Source organism: Antechinus flavipes, chromosome 1, assembly GCF_016432865.1.
Source record: "Antechinus flavipes isolate AdamAnt ecotype Samford, QLD, Australia chromosome 1, AdamAnt_v2, whole genome shotgun sequence".
Classification (NCBI taxonomy): Eukaryota; Metazoa; Chordata; class Mammalia; order Dasyuromorphia; family Dasyuridae; genus Antechinus; species Antechinus flavipes.
In genome coordinates this window covers 714,818,967-714,840,960 of record NC_067398.1, presented here as the reverse complement: position 1 = coordinate 714,840,960, position 21,994 = coordinate 714,818,967, and the positions used below count along the sequence as shown (strand labels likewise).

General features: G+C 39.2%; 1 protein-coding gene across 6 annotated transcripts in view; it reads right to left on the bottom strand.

Annotated features, from left to right (window-relative positions):
* MTMR3 (myotubularin related protein 3) overlaps positions 1-21,994 on the bottom strand; it is a 169,667-nt gene that overhangs the window by 99,202 nt on the left and 48,471 nt on the right. Inside the window, exon 1 of one of the 6 annotated variants that reach the window (XM_051973087.1) lies at positions 390-423. The exons of the other annotated variants lie outside the window; for them this stretch is intronic. The gene's annotated coding sequence lies outside the window, so the exon portion shown is untranslated. Of the gene's footprint in view, positions 1-389; positions 424-21,994 lie in introns of those variants that run through there. 6 annotated transcript variants of the gene reach the window in all.

Sequence of the window (21,994 nt, the reverse complement as noted above, 5' to 3'; positions counted from 1 at the left end):
GGCCTTCAGTATGGAGGAATCAGGGAGGGAAAAAAAAGTCATGTGTTATCACACTACCCTGAAAAGAAAGAAAGATTTGAATTTCATAAACCAGAGCCATTCAAATTTTACTATTCTATATGACCATGACGCGCATAGAGAGATGACAAAGTTTAAAAGACCCAATCTGTATAAAAGAATTAAGTTTTCCACTGTTCTAAATTTTAGATTTTGAAAATTAATCAAATGTCCATTTAAGAAGAGGATGTACTCAAATTTTCCCAAACAAATCAACAAAAACCTAACAGCCTCTAATAGAGTCTATGTCCCCTAACTCCCCCTCCCACCTGCCCCCCCAGCACACCAACCACAAAATTAACTCTACTGAAAGAGTTCAATTAAATACCTACTGTTTAGATGCAGCCAACCCTTGGCTATCAAATGACTAACAGAGAGGAAATGATCTTAACCAGGAACATCAACTATCTTCTCAAAAAATATTTGTAACAGCACTAATTCTACATGGCCTCAAAAGGAACCACCCCTTCAACTTGTAATGTTTATCTCATGCAAACAGAGAGGCTGCTTGAGCCTAAATCATTCACAAATATGCACAAGGAAAAGGCTATGGCCAACCCCAAGCCATAATAATTCACATGGAAGCCATGGCTGTTCCAGGTTGGAGCAAACTGCTGTCATCTAATACAAAGATTAACTGTTACTGAAAAGAACTATTAATTAAAGGGCTTTAACTTGTGGTTTTAATTAATACTCTTTCAGCAAAGAATTTGGAGAAGAGACCATAGAGCTAAATTAATAGTAACTGGCATTCATATGATCCTTTAAGATCTGCAAAGGTGTTTTTTTGTTTGTTTGTTTTATTTGACCATAAATCAGATTCTTTATTTAACTAGTTTCTATTACCTAGCAAGACCCCCAGGATCTAAATACCTGTCTAACCATCAACTCTCTTCTTCTATAAAGAAAATTATATGATATTTATGAGGTTTTTTGGTAGTTCTAACATTTGATGAAATGGCATGTTAGGTAAGGTCTGATAGGAGGGAGTTGAAGAGAAGTAGTCCTAAAACTTGGGACACTGCCCATAAGAAACATCACAATAGAGATCTCTGAAAGAAATGAGTATGTAAGGGAGGGACTGAGATATTTGAAGATAAATGTCCATTTTGTCCCCTCCTCCTCCCCCCCCTCCATAAGCTCTTACCTCTGCCTGACATTATGTATTGGGAGTTGTCCTATGCTGTACTTGAGAGGTACAATAACAATAACTTTATAGCCATACAATGCATGTGCATGTAATTTGGGATTTTATTTGTAACTGGATCCTAGGTAGAAAAGTCAGAGCATTTTTTTTAAAAATCAACATTCAATCAAGTAATGTTAGAGTTTCTTAATTACCTCTAAGGTCTTATTTTTATCCCATAGGAGCAGTGAGTTACACTGTCCCCTCAGAGAGATTACTGACATCCTTATTAATAAACAGGAAATCTTTAATTACCAAAAAAAAAATACTATTTTCTACTTGCTCAATTCAAAAAACTACATCTTGTCAAAAGGATTTCACTGCCTTAAATTTTCCCTTAAGTAAAAAGAGGGATACATTAGGATAGTGCTTATCTGAAGCATAGATTAAAAGCATGACAATATATTAAAGAGAATAAGGGTGTGTTTCCACCTCCCTTTATCTTGCTGTACACCTCCAACTCCCACAAAGGAAGGATGCTGTAAATTCTCTTATCTTTGATTTCCTTTTATATGATAGGGGATTGGACCAGATAAATTCTTGCACAATCCTAAATTGGTGGTACAAGATCTCCGGAATAACATTCTCAGATCACTTGCTCCGTTTATACACACACACACACACACACACACACACACACACACACACACACACACACAGTCATCAGAGCACCAGAGGAGCAACATCCTTTGACAAAGAGGCTGACATCTCAACCACTATCTATGCCAATTGCTAACCACTTGACACCATAGAGTAGGCAGCCCAAGACCACTAGGAATAGCATTCAGTTCCAGCCCCCCACTCCCACCCCACCCCCGCCTCCCCCCCCTCAAAAAAAAAAAAAATCAGTCCTGTAAAGTACAGGCTAGCTCCCTGGAGGGCTTCAGAGTCAACCAGAGTCAGGATAAATCAAAGTCCTTGGTCTTTAGGGGAAGAAGTGAAGGAGGCAGGCAAGTTGTCACAAGGCTTGCCAAAGACCTATCCTGGATTCTGGACTCCAGAGTCACTAACCTCTTTCCTCCTCCTCCTGCCACCAAGTGACACTGGCCTCCCTTTCTTCCCCCTTCAATCCTTGCCTATATGATTATCTTAACACCAAGCATTCAGCAAGCACCAAAGGTGAGGAGAGCCATTATCCAAGTATATGCTAATAGAGTCATTATCTCACATTGAATAGGTAATTAGCCTTAAGTGTGCCCTTCTCCGATTCAAGCATATCTTTTTGGAGTTTCAGCTCTCTACAAGTCCTAATTCCAGTCTTAGCCTACAGCTAGCATCCAAAGAAATAAAAGCTTGTGGATACATAACTTGGCAACTGCTTCTCCAGATGCTACTTCCTACCTTTCCAGCTAAGGTACTTGGTATTGCCAAATAATTTAGTATCAGAAAATTAATATAGTTTAATGGAATCTAAAGATCACTGGTTCTCCTGTGGCTTCCTAAAGACCATGAGATTTTTCCAGTTGACTTACAGCTGAATCCTTACATGTACTGTCTTCCCCTGTTAAGACCGAGTTCCTTGAGAACAAAGACTGCCTTACTTTTCTATTTGTGTCTGGAGCACAAATAGCCAATGCTTCTGCAAAGAGCTTTCCAAACATGAAGAGGGAGAGTAGAATTACTGCAAATTTCTCTGATAAAAGATCTCATCTCTCAAACACAGGGAATTGAGTCAAATTTATAAAAATAAGAGCCCTTCCCTAACTGATAAATGGATAAAATATATAAAACAGGTGGTTTTCAGATAAAGAAATCAAAGCTATCTATAGTCACATAAAAAATGTTCTAATCACTACTTAGAGAAATACAAATTAAAGCAACTCTGAAATACCACCTCATATTTTTCTCATTGGCTAACATGACAAAAAAGAAAAATGGACAAATATTGAGGGGATGTTTAAAAAAATGGGACAATAATGCACAGCTAGTGGAATTGTGAACTGGTCTAACCACTATACAGAACAATTTGGACTACAAAGCTGGTGCATACCCTTTGACCAGCAGTACCATGACTCAGTCTGTATCCTGAACAGATCAAACAAAGAGGAAAAGGACCCATGTATGTTAAAGCATTTATAACAGGTCTTTTTGTGGTGGCTAAGAATCGGAAATTGAGAAGATGGCCATCAGATGGTGAATGGCTGAACAACCTGTGGTCTATGAATGTGATAGAAGATTATTAATTGCTGTGTGAAGAGCTCCTAGTTCTATTCACTCAAGAACAAATGCCACATCTTCCCTATCAAATGCCTTCTGTCTCGGTTCTCCTTTACACTTTGTCTCCCTCCATTAGAAAAACTCTTGGAGAGCTGGAACTGTCTTATTTTCTTATACTTGTAATACAAATACTTATCCCCATTTTATGGATGGAAAAACAAGGTTCAAAGAAGGGAAGTGACTTAAGTACAGTTACACAGATAAAGAAGTGTCAAAGCCAAGTTTCAATGCCAGTCATATGAACATCTTATGACAAATACATAATTTCTCACTAGATTCAATCTAAAAAAGCTGAACTCTTTGTTACCCCAAGTTCAGATCTTAATTTGTTATCCGAGTTAACATTTGAATCACATTGATAAATTTGTTTTTCTAAAGATAAATATCACTAGAAAACAGTGAGAAAAAAGTGTAAGAGCTATCTCCCCTCTTATCTTTTATCATTTAGATTTCTTCTGACACCCTCACCTTCACCAAAAGCCATTCTCTGTTACAATCACCAGATTCTTTACAATGTTATTATGCTCTTTCCTTCCTCTAAGCTTAAAGAAATTCATTTACCTCCTCCCCATCACTGGCCCAAATCCTATCCTCCATTGTTACTCAACACCCACTCTTTTCAGAATTTCTCATCCCTTTAGCAGCTCACTATAGTCACTCCCTTCTTTTCTTTCCCATAAAGTCTGGCAATTCATTTATCTCTAAGAATCCATCTGATGAAGCAGCCTTTCTCTTTACCAAAGCTAACCCCCTCTACCTATTTCAGCTCTTTCAATCTCCTTCTCTTGATTACATAAAGTAACTGGCTACTCTAACCTTAACTTGATGCCCTAGAAACATCTCTCTTTCTATTTGAAAAAACTCTTATTTGATCCTCCCATCCCTGTTATAAAATCGTCATTTCTCTTTGTAGCTAAACTCCTCCTCTTTTGACTTTGTTCAAAGTTGTTGGATGGTGGTTGTGTTTTTCCCCCCAGTGAAAATCTTTGTCAACTTCTACATTGACAGATTCCCCTAGCACCAGACTCCATGACTGTAGTACCAAGACATGTTGTGTTATATCAGAGGGGAAATCTCCCTGGCTTCCTTTTGAGGAGAGAGAGATGACTGTCATTCAAACAAAGAGAAGGTCTGTGATGACTATTTGGTATTATAACGAAAGCAGAAAATGTCAGTGTAGTAAAACTGTTTAGAAACTTACTCAATGAAGAGAGTTCCTTTTGACTTCAAAGATTTGCTGCACATGTAACAAGATGTGTGTTAAGGACTATGCCTAGGTGAAGGGGCAGGTCAATTATCCGAAAGCCTCCACAGCTGTGAATCATAACACTTGAAGGAGTTGCAAATCAACAACAGGTGTTGCTTGTCTGGGAATAAAATAAATTGGAGGCAGAGGGAAGAGGAGAAGTCAGACAACATAATACTCTCAGTAGGAAAGTCAGGGAACAGCAACTGCTTCTCAGTCTCCTTGTATCATCATTATCATTATCATTATCATTATCATCATCATCATCGTCATCCTCCTCTCACATGAAGAGATCCATTCTACAGGTCTGAGTTAGACCTCCAGCAGGAGGTGGCTCCCGTATCACAACAGATGTGAGCAGAGCAAATGAAATATTCATCCTTGGTATTTTGGGTTTGTATATTTCTGTTTCTTAATTCCGTTTTCTCATTATATTTGTTTCTTAATTCCATTCTCTCATTGTAAAATTTCAACCATTAGCCAGGTTTATATTTTTATCTCTGTTTAAACACATTTTAATGGAACTCATCAGTTACAATTCATACTCTTTAAATTGAACTTACTGCTGAAATAGCTGTTCTATTTGGTTTCTATTAATGCAATCGTTCAAAGCAAATACAGAAGGTATAGCTATTTGTGGAAATGAGTTGATTAAATATTGTTTTAGAAAATGTTTATTGATAACTTTCTTTAATATCTACAAAATATAATTATTTTTGGTCTTTGGTTTTGCAAGTTAGAATGATTTACACTTGAGGATAATTTGAAAATTCTTCATTTTAAGAAATGTTAATAAGTAGAAAAAATAGATAGCAAACAACCAATCTTTCTTTATTTGATAACTTAGTGAAGAATTTTAATTTCCAAGGAGAAATCTATGACTCTTAATAGTCAGCAAAGCTTTGTAACAAATTTGTTCTGTGAGTTAATATTCTCTTCTGTGACAAAGTCCTGAGCCTGACTGATGAAAAAGAGGCAATAAGTATAATGAGCCTTTTCTTTAGAAAGACTTAGAATTGTGGTGCTCCTGACATATGCCTCAATATGCTGAAAACAAGAGTTGGATCTGGATAGTGCACAGCTGGGTAGAGAGGTTGATAAAGTCTAGATTTAGGGAACCAAAATGAGATTAGGGTTTCTGGTTGTCAGGGAGTTAAATGATAAAGTCTAGTGGCAGGTTCAGGGAACCAAATGGAGAGATTTGGTTCCCCTGCATGCCCTTGGGATTTGGCACAAGGGTAGGGAGTTTTGGGGACTCCCTTCTGGCAGCATGGAAATTCTCTGTAAAAAAATTTACAGACCCCAAAACCTAGATGGATAAAAGAGGTTTATTATAGAGATTGGAAAGGTTAGAAATCCTGACAGAAAGGCATAAAGTCACATTAGGGAAATAAGTGAGGATAAAGAGAGGATAACAGGGGAAAAAAAATATTATTCCAGCGGGTGGATCTATGGAAAATGGAGTTTTGCACTGAGAATGCAGCTCTCAGTGGACAGAAAGCCCTGGCAGCAAAAGGAGCTGTCAAGGTCCATCTGCAAAGGACTTTAATTGATGGAAAACTATTATATTGAGTGTCTTGTTGGAGGTTGGGATAGCCTGAGCAGGTTAGACCCAGTGGGGGTTGGGACAGCCCAAGTTGGCTCATAGGTGGGTTTCAGCTTGAGCTGGAATTCAATGAGTTTCTTCAATTCTATAGGATTGGAATTCCTTTGTTAGATAACACAATGAAACTCTCTTGTTTGCTTTCCCTCCAGCCCGGCCCCTCACTGAAGTGGAATTGAAGGAGATTTTCTCCTTCAAGGATTTTTAGAATTTCAGGGTCTCCTCTTCAAGGTGGCATTCAGAATTATTACCAATTCACTGTCAACCTGGGGAGATATAACAAATCATTTTGCATGATGATTGGTCTTACATTCTTTGCTTTTTAACTGAGAGAACTTGTCAAGCATCTTGGAGTGTAAGACTGGAGCTCAAAATTATCTTATGAGAAAAGAGGTTAGAAGTAAGCAAAAAAGTTATATAGAGAAGGCAAATGCATTTAAAGAAAATGGACTGCAAAAGTTTAAGAAAATCTTAGTGTAATAGAGGAATTTTAGATTATTGTACTAGATTTAATTCCCAAATTGGACTAAACAAAACTGAGGGCTTGTTCCAGCACTTCATTGCTGTATGGAGGGAAACCTATGGAACCCAAAGACCCAGCCAATGGGGCAATGGAGTATGGTCTGGTAATTCATTACATATGTTATCTCAGATCAACTTAGCAAATTCAAGAAGTCTTATTATCAGAACTTTGGCTACAACTTAAGTAAAGCATCCACCAAAAAGCATATATGAAGGTCTAAAAAGATAGTGATTTGTGTTGGTGAAAGGATCTAGCAATGCAAGTCAAAGTACATAGATTTCCAAAGTATAACAGATCACAGGCTGTACACATTAACAAGATTTTACTTTTAAAAGTTGAAGTGAAAAGTGGGATTATAGAATATAAAAAAATTAAGATAGCAACTCGAATGATGCATGCTAAATTTTTTCACTGTCGGACCACAAGATATGAAGAATAATGATAAATATTGAACAAAACTACAAGATCCTCAATCAATGTTGTATTCATGTTTTTGAGAGATGATGGTTCCAAATGAAACCGTGGGGGTATATAAGTTGGCAATCAGTAACTACTGATCATCTGAGAGTTTGGCTAGCACAGTGCTGCATGCTGTGGAAGATATCAAAGATATTTAAGACACACACAGTCTGCCTTCAAAGAACCTGTGCACATATGGACTCTTAGAATGCCAAACTTGGTAAAGAGAGGAGAAGGGAGGGGACTGGAGTGGGCTGCTAAATGAGTGAAAGTTTCTGGGGAGAAAGTGAGTCTTGAGCAACAATGGAGGATAAACAAATGATGGGGAGGACACAAATTATACTGTATGTCCATGTAAGCAATGGAGAGATCCCCATGGGATGGAACAAAGGATGACTGTTGGTGAATAGTAGGAAAAGATGTTGCACTGGTTAAGTAGGGCCCCTGAAAACTTGTAAAAGGAGTCAAGTTGATGAGGGAGAGATTTCCAAAATGCATAGTGATTCAAAAAGTCAAAAATTGTTATTATCTACATCTATTCACTTTTATTTATTTTTTTTCTTTTTAGATCCGATTTTTCTTGTACAGCAAGACAACTATATTTATATATTTATGTATATAATATATATTATATATTGTATTTAACATATATTTTAACATATTTAACATGCCATCTACCTGCCATCTAGGGGAGGGGATAGGGGAAAAGTTGGTACAGGTTTTGCAAGGATCTGTATTGAAAAATTACCCATGCTTGTTTTGTAAATAAAAATCTATAATAAAATAATTTAAAAGGGGGAGTATTTAAAACTCTTAACATGTATTTTGAAAAATGAAAACCTACTTTGATAAAAGAAAACAGATTCCTGCCCTCTCCCCCCAAAAAATCAAGAAAAACAAAGTAAAAAAAAAATGCTTCCCCCCAAAAAAGTGTTGCGTTGTTGGGTTTCCTTTAGATTAGATAGTCTTCAAAACTTTCTAACTCCGAGATTCAGGGAAAAGCGTCATGGCAGTCTTTTTTATACTTGTCATGAGCAATGCAGGGAGAGATGTCCCATTAAATCATTTTTGGAAACAAAATGAAATCTATTCCATTCACTCCTTCATTTTCATTGTTAGATGAAGTGCCTTTTCATTTGATAGCAATCGCCTTACAACTCTTTGGACATTGGACAAAATGTCACACTCAGACTAACCATAAGTAAATTGGTTTGATTTGTTGTCTTTCATGCTCAGAGGACCAAAAAACATCACTACGTTGAGATCAAAGTACAACAGCTGTGGTTTATCAGACCAATATGAGCTTGGAATACTCAACCACTGGTTGGGCACAACATTTGGAAAGGAGATGTCTCTAAATTTGTACATCTCGTGTTTCTTTTGAGCTACTGAAATTCTGCATCACTCACAGAGCATAGAGTCTTTGATGTGGGCATGCCATGTTGGGCAGTTCTGTGCCATGTCTCCCATGTCTCACAATCAATTCAAAGCTCTTCAGAGAGAACCTAAGAACATCCTTGGATCACTTCTTCTGACCTCCCTGTGAGTTCCTAGCTTTGGGAGTTCTCCATAAATTAATCTTTTAGGCAACCATGCATTTGGCATTCAAACAATGAGGCCAGCCCACTCTCTGCAGCAGAATGTTTGGCTCAAGAAAGGACCTCAATGTCCAGGACCTTATCTTGCCAGGTGATCTTCAGAATCTTTCTACACAATTCAAATGAAAGCAATTCAGCTTCCTGGAATGGTGTCGGTCTACTGTCCATGCTTCACAGGCACACAATAACGAGGTTAGCACAATATGGTCAATTTAGGCCAAAATTAATACAAGTAGCAGGGAATCAATCCACATTCTGTTGCATCTCGGTCTCAGAGGCTTCACTTCACTCAGAGGCACAGAGGGCACAATCGTGAGTCAACAAAAAGTTTCATTTTGATTCTCCCTACACTTTAGTCTTGGCTTGTAGCCTTTTTGAGGTAAATAACCTGCAGAAGCTAACTTTAATGTCATTTTAGGCCTTGTTGAAGGCATCTGACATCATCACTGAGAAGATCATGCTAAAAAGCATAGAAGGATGCATAAAGTTCTGATTCACTCCACTGGTGATTGGGAGAGCATTATTTATTATCCAGAACCCATGCAAGCATGCCATCATGAAACAGGTGTACAATACGAATGAACTTCTATAGGCAATCAAATTTTGCTATGACTTTCCACAAGTCCTCATAATTGACAGTCTCAAAGGTCAGATTGACAAACTTTGTGAACAGACTTCTGTTATGCTCCTAACATTTCTCCTAGAGTTGTTGAGTAGCAAACACCACAGCAACCACTGTTCAGCCCTTTCTGGAGCCACAGTGGCTCTTGAGTAGATAACCATCTTCCATGTGAAGGATCAGTCTAGTAAGCAGAATCTTCCTGGCAATGACCAAGAGAAATCCCCCTGTGATCATCACAGGACAGACTATTTCCTTTAAAGAGATGGATAATGGATGCATACTTGAACTCCTGGGAGATGATCTCCTCTTGCTATATAGCCCAAAAAATTTCAGTCAGTTTTTTGATAAATAGAGGACCCCTGCCTTGTAAACCTAAGCTGGAATAGAATCGGCACCTGGCATTCTGCCACATGAGAGGAGCCTAACAGCACTCAAAATCTCTTCTTCAGTTAGAAATTCAGCTAGAGAGACTAACTTCAATATAAGATATCTGGTTAGTGACTTCAGCATTGATTGATGAGTCTATTGTGTATGCCATCTCTCCAGGACCATGGCCTTCTCACTAATCCATGGGGCTCCATCTATACCAAGTAGCTGAGAAGCATCATAGCTCTTTGACCCATGGACTTCTGGGAATTGTAAGAGTGCTTTAGATTGTTACTATCGGCATAAAAATGAATTTCATCTGCCTTTTTACTGAGCCAAGAATCCTGCATCTCTCGAAGCTTCATTTGCACTTTACTTTTGATGGAGTTAAACCCTGCCTTCATAGAAACAAACTATTCTTCTGGTAAACCCTGTAAGTTCTCATTTTTTGTTTATCAAATTCTGAATTTCCTACCATTTTTGCTTGCAGTGTTCTGGCCTAGATGAGCAAATGCTCTGTTGTACACTCAATCTCTGAATGTGCCCACTCCTTTTCTGCTCCACTGATGCCAACTCCATTTTGCCTCAACTTACATTAGCAACAAACTTTTCAGACTCAAAGCAGCATTCTCATCTGCTGCCATGAAGGCTTCACTTGGACCCAAGTCTATTAAATGCCAATGTTTGCTGCAAGGGTACATCCATGAAGTTTTATTGCATTTTGGTAAATAGAAGACAGTATTGGAGATAAGGAGGTCATGAGATTCCCAAGTCTTCACAAATAAGTGACCTCTGCTGTTGCTGTTTCTAACTCCATTCCTCCTAAGGGCTCTCTGCCATATCTGAAAGTCTGAGTCTACTCTGACATGGGCTTGCCCTCTTTTGGCACACCATGGTGTGGCACAAACCACTGGGCCATAATGTTTCATCAGGACCTCTGAGAAGATGAACTGGAGACCACCCTGCTCTCCCACCCAGCCTGTCAGCATCCCTGCCACCCAAACCCTGCACCTATGGCCCATGCTGTTCCTCACCCATAACCTAGGCCAGTGCAGCCGCCTCCTGAGTCTCTCTCTGCCAGAAGTCTTTCTCACTCTCTAGCCTCCATATAGTTCCAAGATCTACCCGAAGCACACTTCCAACCACCTCATCACTCCCTTAGAGAAAATCGGGAAGCTCTGGATATGATTAACTAAGAGATTTCTTCTGTTTAGATTTTGAAGTTTTCTATAATCTGGCCCCAGTTTGTCTTTCCGGCCTCACTCTCCATCCTCCTCAACCTATATTCCAAGTCTAGAGGGTCTTCTAGATCTCATCTCTGACCTCCGTACTAGCTGTCACACACACACACACACACACACACACACACACACACTCTCACTCTCTCTCTCTCTCTCTCTCTCTCTGTGTGTCTCTGTGGGTGTCTGTGTCTGTCTGTCTGTCTGTCTCTCTCTCTCTCTCTCATACACACACTCACACACACAGAGCTTCCATTTCAAGGTGTCCTGCTCAGTCATTATACTCTCTAGGAGCCCTCTTCTCATGGTCCCTTCACATACCACACTGTGAAGGGTCTCTCTCCTTCAGGGTCACACCTTATGTTTACTTTGTCTTCATTCTGAACACACTCACTGTGGGGTCTCTCTTTAAGAGAAGGAGGTGCTCTGGTTTGATGTCCTTCAGTATCTGACACATGGAAAGTGTGCCTGATAAATGAGCTTGTTGACTGACTAATGGACTGAGCTGGAAATCACTGACAAGAGCCAAAAATAGTCAAAGGGCAAACACGTTTGGTTGACTTGTTTGGCAGCAAGGTAGGTATGAAAGCAGAAAAATAAAAGCTTGATAATTGGAAAACATAAAAATTAATTTTTAAAAAATGCCAAACCGTTGAATAACATGAGCTCAAAAGGTAGTGTCAGCTGATGTGCCAGCCTGGAACTCGGGCCTTGACTCTATTCCATTACTGCCCAACTGCAGGGCCAAGGGCCAGCATCTGAAATTAAGAGCTGGCAGTGTCCAGTAAAGTCAATGAACAGAACAGTACATTAAGGACTGCAGTATTTAAAAGATCTGCCCAAGATCACCTGGTTGTTTGGACAACCAGCCAAGTCAAAGTTGTAATCACACCAAGAAAAAAAATAAAATAAGAAAGGGGCTATCAAGAGTTTTATTGCAATGGCTTCCAATCTATTGGAATTGTCAAGGAAAGCAGAAGATGCTGGTTTGTCCAGAAAGTACTTACATAGAATAAACCAACATAAAACAAAGTTCAGAAGTTCCATCATAGAGAGTGTATGTCTTTTTCTCCCTGGGGTCCTTATATGTTTTATTCCTATGTTACAAAGGCCTTGTTGCCTCATGTCACCTAACCAGTAAGGGTAGGTAGCAGAGGTATGAGGTTTAGCACTCTCGCCCTATCATGAGCCCCCTTTCCAAACAGGCTGGGGCTGCACAGCTCTCAACCTGTTTCTAAAGTAAAAAGAGACATTAAATTTTTTTTTCCATTTGTTTGTACCAATAGTTAGGTCACCTTCCAATATCCTCATATTGAGGATCATTGCGGGGGGAGAGGGGAGGCGCACGCGTCACGAGTAGAGAAAAGAAATCTGGCCATTTTCCCAATCTTTGCTAGGCTGTTATTGAATTGCTTCAGTCCTGTCCAACTCTTTGTGACCCCATTTGGGGCTTTCTTGGCAAAGGTGTTGGAGTGGTTTGCCATTACCTTCTCCAGTCTATTTTACAGATGAGGAAACTGAGGAAAACAGAATTAAATGACTTGCCCTGGGTCATGCAGCTACTAAGTATCTGAGGCCAAATGTGAATTCATTTAGATGAGAATTTCTAATTCTAGGCCTGGTGCTCTACCTATTGTGCTCCCAGGTGACCTTTTGCCAGGCAGTAAAGGATAAAAGAGTCAACCTAGGGGAAGGACAGCTAATAGAACTATTCTCAAAGTCAACAAAAGACAGCTAAATGCCATACACTGGAACCAGGTAGACTTATCTTCCGAAGTTCAAATTGGAACTTATTAGCCATGTGATCCGTGGCAAGTCACTCTACCCCATGTGCCTCAGTCTGCTCATCTGTAGTCATTATCGAGAAAACCCCAAATAGGGTCAAGACAAGTTGGACGCGAAGGAAACAACCAAACAACAACAGCAGGGTCAGCAAAACCTGGGTTCAAGTACATCCTCTGCCACATACTGGCTCACCAACAGGGGGAGCCAAGACACAATTACAATAACATTCAGTACAATATCTTGGCAAAGGAGAGATCCAGGCAAAGAACTTGGGGAAAATCTGAAGAAACAAACTTGTTTCCAAACAAGCAGGTCCAGACACAGATCTGTCACCTGAGATCTGCCAAGACCAAAAAGGAACCCTGTCAGCTACTCATAAAATATTCTTGTTTATGGTCGGCAAAGCAACTGAAAATGTAAATTAAAATACTCTGAAAACTTTAGGTTCTTGTTAACATCTCTGCTTACTCCAAAAAGACAAAGCAGGTTAGCAAAGGGCATGCAGCAACAGCAGTCGAGTGAGAGGGGAGGCTCCTGTTTCTTGAAGACTTCATTTCCTGGGAAAAATGGTCTGTCCACATACTCTGCCTCCCCATCTAATTCAACCTCCTCACTGACCTTAGGAAAAGGGAAATTTGGGTTTTCTTAATATTCTGGCTTCTACCAAACCCCTGCTCCTGGCAGTCCACACAAAGCCATAAAAAGGGAAAGCAATAGCTCTTGAAATCAATCACAAAACCAACCCCTTTAAAACACCTTCCCTTTTTAGATTATCCTGTTCCTGTACCTGAGACTACACCTTGCCCCTCTAGTCACCATATGCAGGACACATCCAAGTAATACGAAACTGAAAGGTGAATAGTCAGCAAGGTTTATCTCTCAGAAGGCTGAATCTTGCCACAAGAACATAAACGGACACCCACATAAAATTTACTTCCTCGAGACAGGGTTTTTTTTTCCCCCTTTTCCCTTTGTATTGAGTCATGTCCTATCCAGATCTATACTCAAACCCTTGTCCAATCAGGAAACGGAAGACACATCTGATGTCATTCCTGCAACACAAAGCTATTCGGCCTATCACATTCTGCTAATTAGGAAGTCAAGTGAGTCACTGCTTCCTCATTTTAAGAGAAAATAGTCCAGCTTCAAATTAAAGTCTAGTGACCATTCCCACTTTATCAATTGCCAAATATCTATTAAACACTTATTACGTGCCAGATACCATCTTGGAGGCTGGGGTTAAAAAGATAAAGTATGAAATGATCCCGATTCCAACGATGCTCATACTCGAATGAGGGACACAAGTATATGCATACATAAGCACAGAAATACAAACATATACGACGCAGTTAAGTGCAAGGGAATAGAGGAGGGAGGGTGCTAGCAGGCTTAAGGATTAAAAAAAAAAGTTTCCTGCTGAAGGTGATGCTTGGGTAGCTTCTTTAAGTAGAAGGCAGAAGCAAGGAGGGAATGTGTGCTATGCCTATGGGAAAGAGAATTGGAATGGAAATGGAAAATTCCATTGCAAAGGCACAGAGAGAGACATGAGATAGAACACAGAATGCCTGGCTGGCTGGATTTCAGGGCTGGGAGGGGGAATATATCAGTGAGGCTGGAATGCTACATTGGGGTCAAGCTTCACTGGGCCTGAAAAGCCGAACACAGGCGTCATCCTTAATCCTAAAGGCAAAAGGAAGATACTGGAGTTGACTGCGAAGGGGAATCGTTGGGTAAAACGTGGAGGTACTGGAGTGGAGAATAAGTTGAGGAAACAAATCAGTCAGAATGCTGAAATAATCGATGAGAGAAGTGATAAGAGCTTTGAAACTACATGCCACATAATCCCTTTGTAAGTAGGTAGGTATTTGGGGGAGGAAGACAGAAAGCCAGAGGTTGTGGGGAGAGACAAAGGGAAAGTCTAGGCGACTGGAAGTTGGTGCCTTTGGCCAAAAAAGAAGGGGGGGGGAGGGGAGAGAAGACATCCAGTATGAATTATCCTTTGGGTAAGTGATGATGTGAGATAAGTCAGAAGATCATTTCAATCAGATAATCATTTGATCCAGTGAGGAAAATGGCTGGTTGTCTGGCACATATGAATATTAACTGAGGGATATGAAAAGGAAAGAGAAAGGAATGATTCGAGGCTGGTGGCCTGATTGCAGTATGGGAAGGGGAGGGGAGAGAGGACAAAATTTCTTAAGCATTTACTGTGTGCTAAGAACTGTGCTAAGCACTATAGGATATGGTTTCATTCCATCCTCACAACTTGTGGGATAGGTGCTATCATGATCTCATTTTACATCTGAGGAAATTGAGGAAGACAAATTAAATGACTTCTCCATGATTAGAGTTAGTAATGGTTTGAGGCTAGATTTGAACTTGGGTCTTCTTAATTCCAAAGTCAGCACTTTATCTGCCAACCTACCAGTTACCTCAGTAACAAGAACATGGAAGGGGGCAACGTGGGGCTATCAAGAGGAAATAGCTGCCTTCCCTTCTCTTCAATTAGTTCACTCTCCAGAATGCCCTAGTATCTTCCCTAATCAATTCCATTTTGAAAATCTAAAAGTAATAGATTAAGTGAGGAGAAAAGAATTCCAGAACAACCAGGGTATCTTTACCCAGGGGGCTCTAGTTTCTCTGTAACCTGTTTTGTCTAAACTAAAATGGAGGGAAAGAATTCTAAAAGGAATCACACGAGAGAAAGTAATATATCTTTAGAACTAGGAAGGATAGTTTTTAATAAACAAGAAAAAAAATAAAGACAAATTAAAAGGTTAAAAACAAACATTACCCAGATTGAAACATACATTTTTAAAAATTTATTTTTCTTAAGTATTTTTTTTTGATGGGGGGACAGGGTTATGGAGATCTATGTTTTCTTTTGCAATATTGAGTTTTATGGAAATGTTTTACATGATTTCACATGTGCCTTCTCAATTCAATGGGAGAGGAGGAAGGGAGAGAATCTAGAACTCAAAGTTTTAAAAACAAATGTTTTTAAAAATCATTTTACATATAAGTGGAAAAACAGTATATATATGTAAATAAATACTGTCCTCTTTCTCAACTAATTTATATTGGTTAGGCCTGGATAATAAGCAAAAGCTGAGCAGCTCTTCTTATCAAGTAAATCCAAACTTCCCTAAAGGCCTGTAACTAAACTAGCACCAACACTCTAGCTTAGTACATAATTAATTAGGGAGGAAGAAATATAACCTTAAATGAAAAGAGAGAAAGACGAAAAAAAATTAAACCCAATTTCAAGCGAAATTCCAAGGAAAAAAGTATCCATTCCTTAATGAATAAATACATTAGAGGGAGTTGGACAAAGAGGCTGGATGCACAGTCAGGAAACCAGGCTCCTACCTAATCACCCACACGGGAACATCGTGCTAAGCCAAATAACCTCCAAATACCAAAAAGCTGCCAAAAAGAAAAAAAAAAAGGCTATTTTTTTGTTTAACCAGCTTATTAAAAGGTTTTGGTTTAAAAAAAAAAAAACCAACAACACTGTGGCAAGGCTGAGACTAGTGCATGGGCAACCGAGGGTGGCTTGTTTGTTCATTCTCATGGGCAGAGAGGATTGTTGTTGATTGGAAAACATTTTTTCTTTAAGAAGAGTTCTTGAGTTTCCCTCTCCCTCAGCATCACCCCCATCTTCTATTCACTACCACAGCTCCTTATTTTTACTCCCTCAGTCCCCCAGCCTCCTGCCACTGCCCAGGCCCAATGAGTCTCCCATTATCCAGTCTGTCCCCAGTTTCAAACCATCCTCCATATAACTTCCAAAATCATCTTCCTCAAGTCAGGTCTGACCATATCTCTTCTGCTTAAAAAACAAGGGAGAATTATTCTAAATTTACTTTAAAATTGCTTAGTCTGGCACTAAGGATCATTCCCAAGGTTTCATTTCTCACACACCCCACTCCCCAATACTTTACATTCCAACCAAACTTGACTATATGGGGTTTCCTGAACTTTACACTGTCTCACACCCAGGATACGGGCCTCCTATTCTCGTCTCTACCAACTAGAATGGAATTCTTTTCTTCCTAAGGCTCAGCTTGGGCATCACCTCAGCTACAGAACCTTCCATCCTCAAAAACTTCTAGTGACCTTAGTCACTAGATTGCCATCTCCACCTTCACTGCAACAAATTTAGCTACATACTTGTCTATCTGCTCATTCAATAAGATCTCCCTAAACTAAGATTTTTTTTCTTTTGTCTTGATATCCTGAACTACATATGTAGCAGAGGGCATTACACAAACTAGATAAATTTATTGACCTAAAAAGTTAAACTCCCAGAGAGCAGGGCCCTGTTTCAGGCATCTATGTCTCTCAATTACCTCTTCAAGTCAACAAGTGTTTATTAAAAAATGGCCAAAGACAGTCCCTGATCTCAAGAGGCTCAGGCTACAACAGTTCTGTATAGACAAGAACTAACAAACTATTCAGGAGAGGGTGAACAGGCATTGACATCAAATACTTAAAAGCAGAAGGCAAACTGAGTCCATTGTATATAGTGAAGGAAATTCGTAAATGTTTGATGAATGATTACAGACACTTCTACTCAGGATTTTAAGTCATGCCATTTGGGTTTCTTTCTATTCACTTACTAGTCCCATGAATCCTTGATGTAGCCAGCCAGATACATAAAACCACAGAAGGCCTGGGACTTCCACAGTATGGCATAAGAGTCAAGTGTGTTAAGCTACCTTATCCTTATGGGAAGTAAACAGTCCAAGGAAGCAAAGGGCCCTCAGGAATCATCTAGCCCAGGAATTCTTAGCTTGAGGTCAGTCTGTAGATTCAGGGATCTGGGAATTTAAGTAGGAAATTTATTTCAATGTAATTGGTTTCCTTTGTTATCTCTTTTATTTTATTTTATTCCTTATTCTGAAAAGACATCCAAATACTGCACCAAACTAAAGGATACACAAGATGTTTTGAATGCACAATTAAACCGAAGCCCTCACTGTACATAGAAATGAAAGAGCAAAGAATACATCCATCACTACAAAGCCAACTCTTGAAGAGACATCTTTTTTTTCAGCACAATAATCATTCCACTATATCAACTTCTTTTTGATTCTTTAGCTATAAAACTGACTTCTGCTGGCAAAAAAAAAAGTCAACAGGAAGAGCATGAGCCCTAGAGAACTTGCCACTGTCCATTTTGGAAATGTTTCAACTACTTTCAGTCTCTCTCCAAAATTCCTTGGCAATTAATAGACCTATTAAACAGCAAGAACAGCTGAAGCTAAAAATCATGGGATCACTGATCTAGAATCAGAAGGAACCTCAGAACCTCATCCAACTCTCTAATTAGCTTAAATTCAGAGGAGTTTAAAAAAAAAAGTCTTGCCCAAATTCACACAGGGTTGTAGGCATCAGAAAAGGGATGTGAATCCAGAAGCACTGACTGCAAGGGCATCATCTAACTATTCTAGAGGACTGCTAGGTTTCTTGGGTAAGTGAAGAAGAGAAGGAATAGTTCCATTTTATGCCTCACTCCTCACCAAGGAAATTACCAACTCATGAATAGGAAAGAAATCCCATAACAATATTTAATTTAAATGCAAAGCTTGGGGACAATCTCAAAGAAAATGCAAATGGAATAACTATAAACTCTCAAAACAAAGTGATCTGGGATAAAAGCAATTTCAAGTCCAACTGAGGAAACTGGCATATGACTTGCTAATAACTGGTGTAAACTACAGGCAATAAGCCTAAATTATAATGCTTGAAAAAAACTTACAGGACTTTTATCTTAAAATTAATAGAAACTCATGACTTAAAATCACAACTCAAGCAACTAAAATTATCCTTATTAACGAAAATCTTTTCTTTGGAAGATCTCAACTTTTGTAAAAAATAAAATTGCAAAATATAGCCCACAATTAAGGCAGAGAATCCCTTTCTTTATCACCCATTCTTCTTTTCGCCCACAGCACTGCCTGCCTTTTACAAATTCAAACCTGCAATATGAAGAATATGAATTGTAGTACTCCTTAACCATTTCTTAATTTAGTCTGATGTTCTAAAAGAAATCAAGACTGTTATAAAATCTTTCAAATTCTTATTTGTACACATCTTTCCCCATTTGGGAAAGGGAGGGGTGAAGAGTGAGGAACACACAGTGAAAGATGCAATTATAAACCAAAATTAGAAAATATACCTAAACAGTGGTTTTCAAAATGATCTGTGGGAGAATCTGATACATTAACAAGGATTCTTTCAGTCTCTGGGAGAAAAAAATATGGAAAGGCATTTATAAACAAACTACTGACCAAGAAAAAATAATCCTCTGGCTCCTAAATAAATAAAAAACCTTCTCTTTTCACAGTTTCTAAATGTGACATGGAGATTTCAGTAGATGTGTGCGCATCTACTCCAAAGCAGCATATACACTATATGGAAAGATCACAAGTCTTTCAAAGTCAAAAGACCTCAATTCAAGCACTGGCTGCCACTTACTAGCACGAGACTTTAATGATAATTCAATTACAAAATAGGTATTAGTGAAAATTGCAACCTATCTCTGGTTGAAAAATTCACTACTATGCATATAATATAATAATCTTTTCTTGAATTTTGTAAATCTTGTCTTTGAAACAACAATGGATGGCTAGGTGGCACAGTGAATAGAGTGCTGGGCCTGAAGTCTGGGAGATTTATGAGTTCAAATCCAGTCTCTCAGATACTTTTGGCTGTATGATTCTGAACAAATCACTTCACCCCGTTTGCCTTAGTTCCTCATGTGTAAAATGAGCTGAGAAAGAAATGTCAAATCACTCCAGTATCTTTGCTAAGACCATTTCAAATGTAGTCATGAAAAGCTGGACACAACTAAAAAATAACTGAACAATAAAGTTCGTAGAACTACATTCAAAGGTAAAGGTGGCACCTGAGTTGAGTGCTGGAAGAAGCAAGAGATCCTCCTGAAGAAGTGAGAAGGGAGAGCAGAGCATGTTAGGTATGGGGCTGGTCAATGCAAAGACCTGGAGACCGGAGAACATGGAGTGCTCTGTGTAAGCAGCAGCAACAAGGCCAGTTTGACTAGACCACTGAATGAGTGAAAGGTAGAGTCAACCAAGGCTGGAAAGGTCCACTGGAGCCAAGTCACAAAAAGCTTTAAAAGCCAAACAGAGAAGCTTATGTTTGAGCCCAGGGGCACTGGAGTTTCTTGAGTGTAATCAGAACTGAACTAAAGGAAAAGTCCTATTGGCAGTTTTACAGAGAATGGCTTAGTATGGGGACAGGTTTAAGCTAGAAAACTGAATTAGGAGGCCACTGCCATAAGGAGTGATGGAGGCCTGTGCTGGGCTGGTGGCTGTATGAGCAGAGATCTGACTGAGGGTGTTACGGCCATGGAACAGCAAGCTCCAGTCTCTGCTGGCTGTAGGACTGAGGGTGGAGTCAAGAATGGCAAGGAGGTTGGCACCATGGACAAGGGGGGCACATGGGAGTATACGAAGTGTTTTCTCATCTTTAATTTGAGGAGATTGGATCATATGATCTTGGAGCACCCCTCCAGCTCTGATCCTGTGATTCTGTTCACCTGGTAGTTGGAGGAAACTGTTTTATAAAAAGTACAGACTCAGATTAACATCAGTTATTGGTAAGTACTGCCCAGTACTGCCCCAGCAAACAATCCTATTCTCAGAAGTATGTGGGCTGGGAAGTTTATTTACTTATTCAGTGGCCTCCTCCCCCACAACATGAGTCTATGAAAAGCATTTTCTTCCTCAAATTTTACATTACGAACTCGTACTTTAAAAAAAAAAGAAAAGAAAAAGTAGGAAAAAAGATTAGAAAACTGTAGTTCACAACTTAAGAACAAGTATTTGTATTATCCTTTCACCTAAGTTTTTACAAAACACAAAAGAAATAGGATCAGAAAACTAGAGTTGGATGGAAGCTTAAAGCCCATCCCTTAATTTGTAGAGATAAGGAATGTGAGGCTTAGAGATGTCCTGACTAGAAAAGTGGCAGACTCAGGATCCAAAGCCCAGCTCTTATGAAGCTCAATCCAGTACCCTTCTGCTTGTTCACTGTTTTAGTGGTTAAAGCCTATCTGTGAAACAGGTCGAGAGCTGTTGCCCTATTTTACAGATGAGGAAGAAGTTAATGCTAAGAGGAGTGTACAGGATCAGGGATTTAGACCAAAAAGCCTGAAGAAACCATGAAGTCCAATTTCCCTCATTTCAATGATGAAAAACTGAGGCCCAGAAAGAGAACTGTCCCATAGGCAGGGTCAGAGAGGCTGGCACTCGGACAAATACGTGACTGCTCAGCTTCATTAAGCAAATTCATTAAGCAAGGTAGTAGCAGAAAATGTGAACATGTGCTCTGGGACTCCCTGGCCAGAAACACTCAGCACTAAACATAAAATGATGCATAAACAGCCTCAAGAGGGCAGACTAACTTTCAAAGAGAATGTGCTGGGCACAGAGAAGAGTCCTGCTTCTGGCACTGCCTGACTGGGTTCTGGCCTCTCAGCCACCCAAAGCAAGTCACTTCATCTTTCAGCTTAAGACAGGGATGAGAACCTGCCCTTTTCTATTCATAAGGGATATTTTTTCCCATTTCATTTCATTTTTTTTCTCTCTCACCTCATCATCGGGGTAAAAAAAGTAAAAATAAGTCTTTGTAACAAATATGTAATCACTTTTTGTGAAATATATTTCTATATGAAATATTAGCCATTTTCGTGTTTTTCTAGGGAATGGTGCTTGTCATGTTGTTGAGAGAAGTCTTTACAATGTCATTATATGACTTGTTCTCTTGGCTCTGTCCATTTCATTCTTCATCAGTTCATACAAATCTTCCCGAGTTTCTCTAAAACCATCTATATAGTCATTTCTAACAGCACAATAGTATCTATTCCACTGATATTACCTAACTTGTTCAGTCATGCCTCAAGGGATAGGCATCTCTCTCCCCCCTTCATTCCCAATTTTCTGACATTAAAAAGAGCTGCTATAAATATTTTTGTGCATAAAGATCTATTTCCTCTTTCTTTGAGCTCTCTGGGAAGTAGTTCTAGTTCTGTTATCACAAGGTATTTTCAAAGAGAGTGTATCAG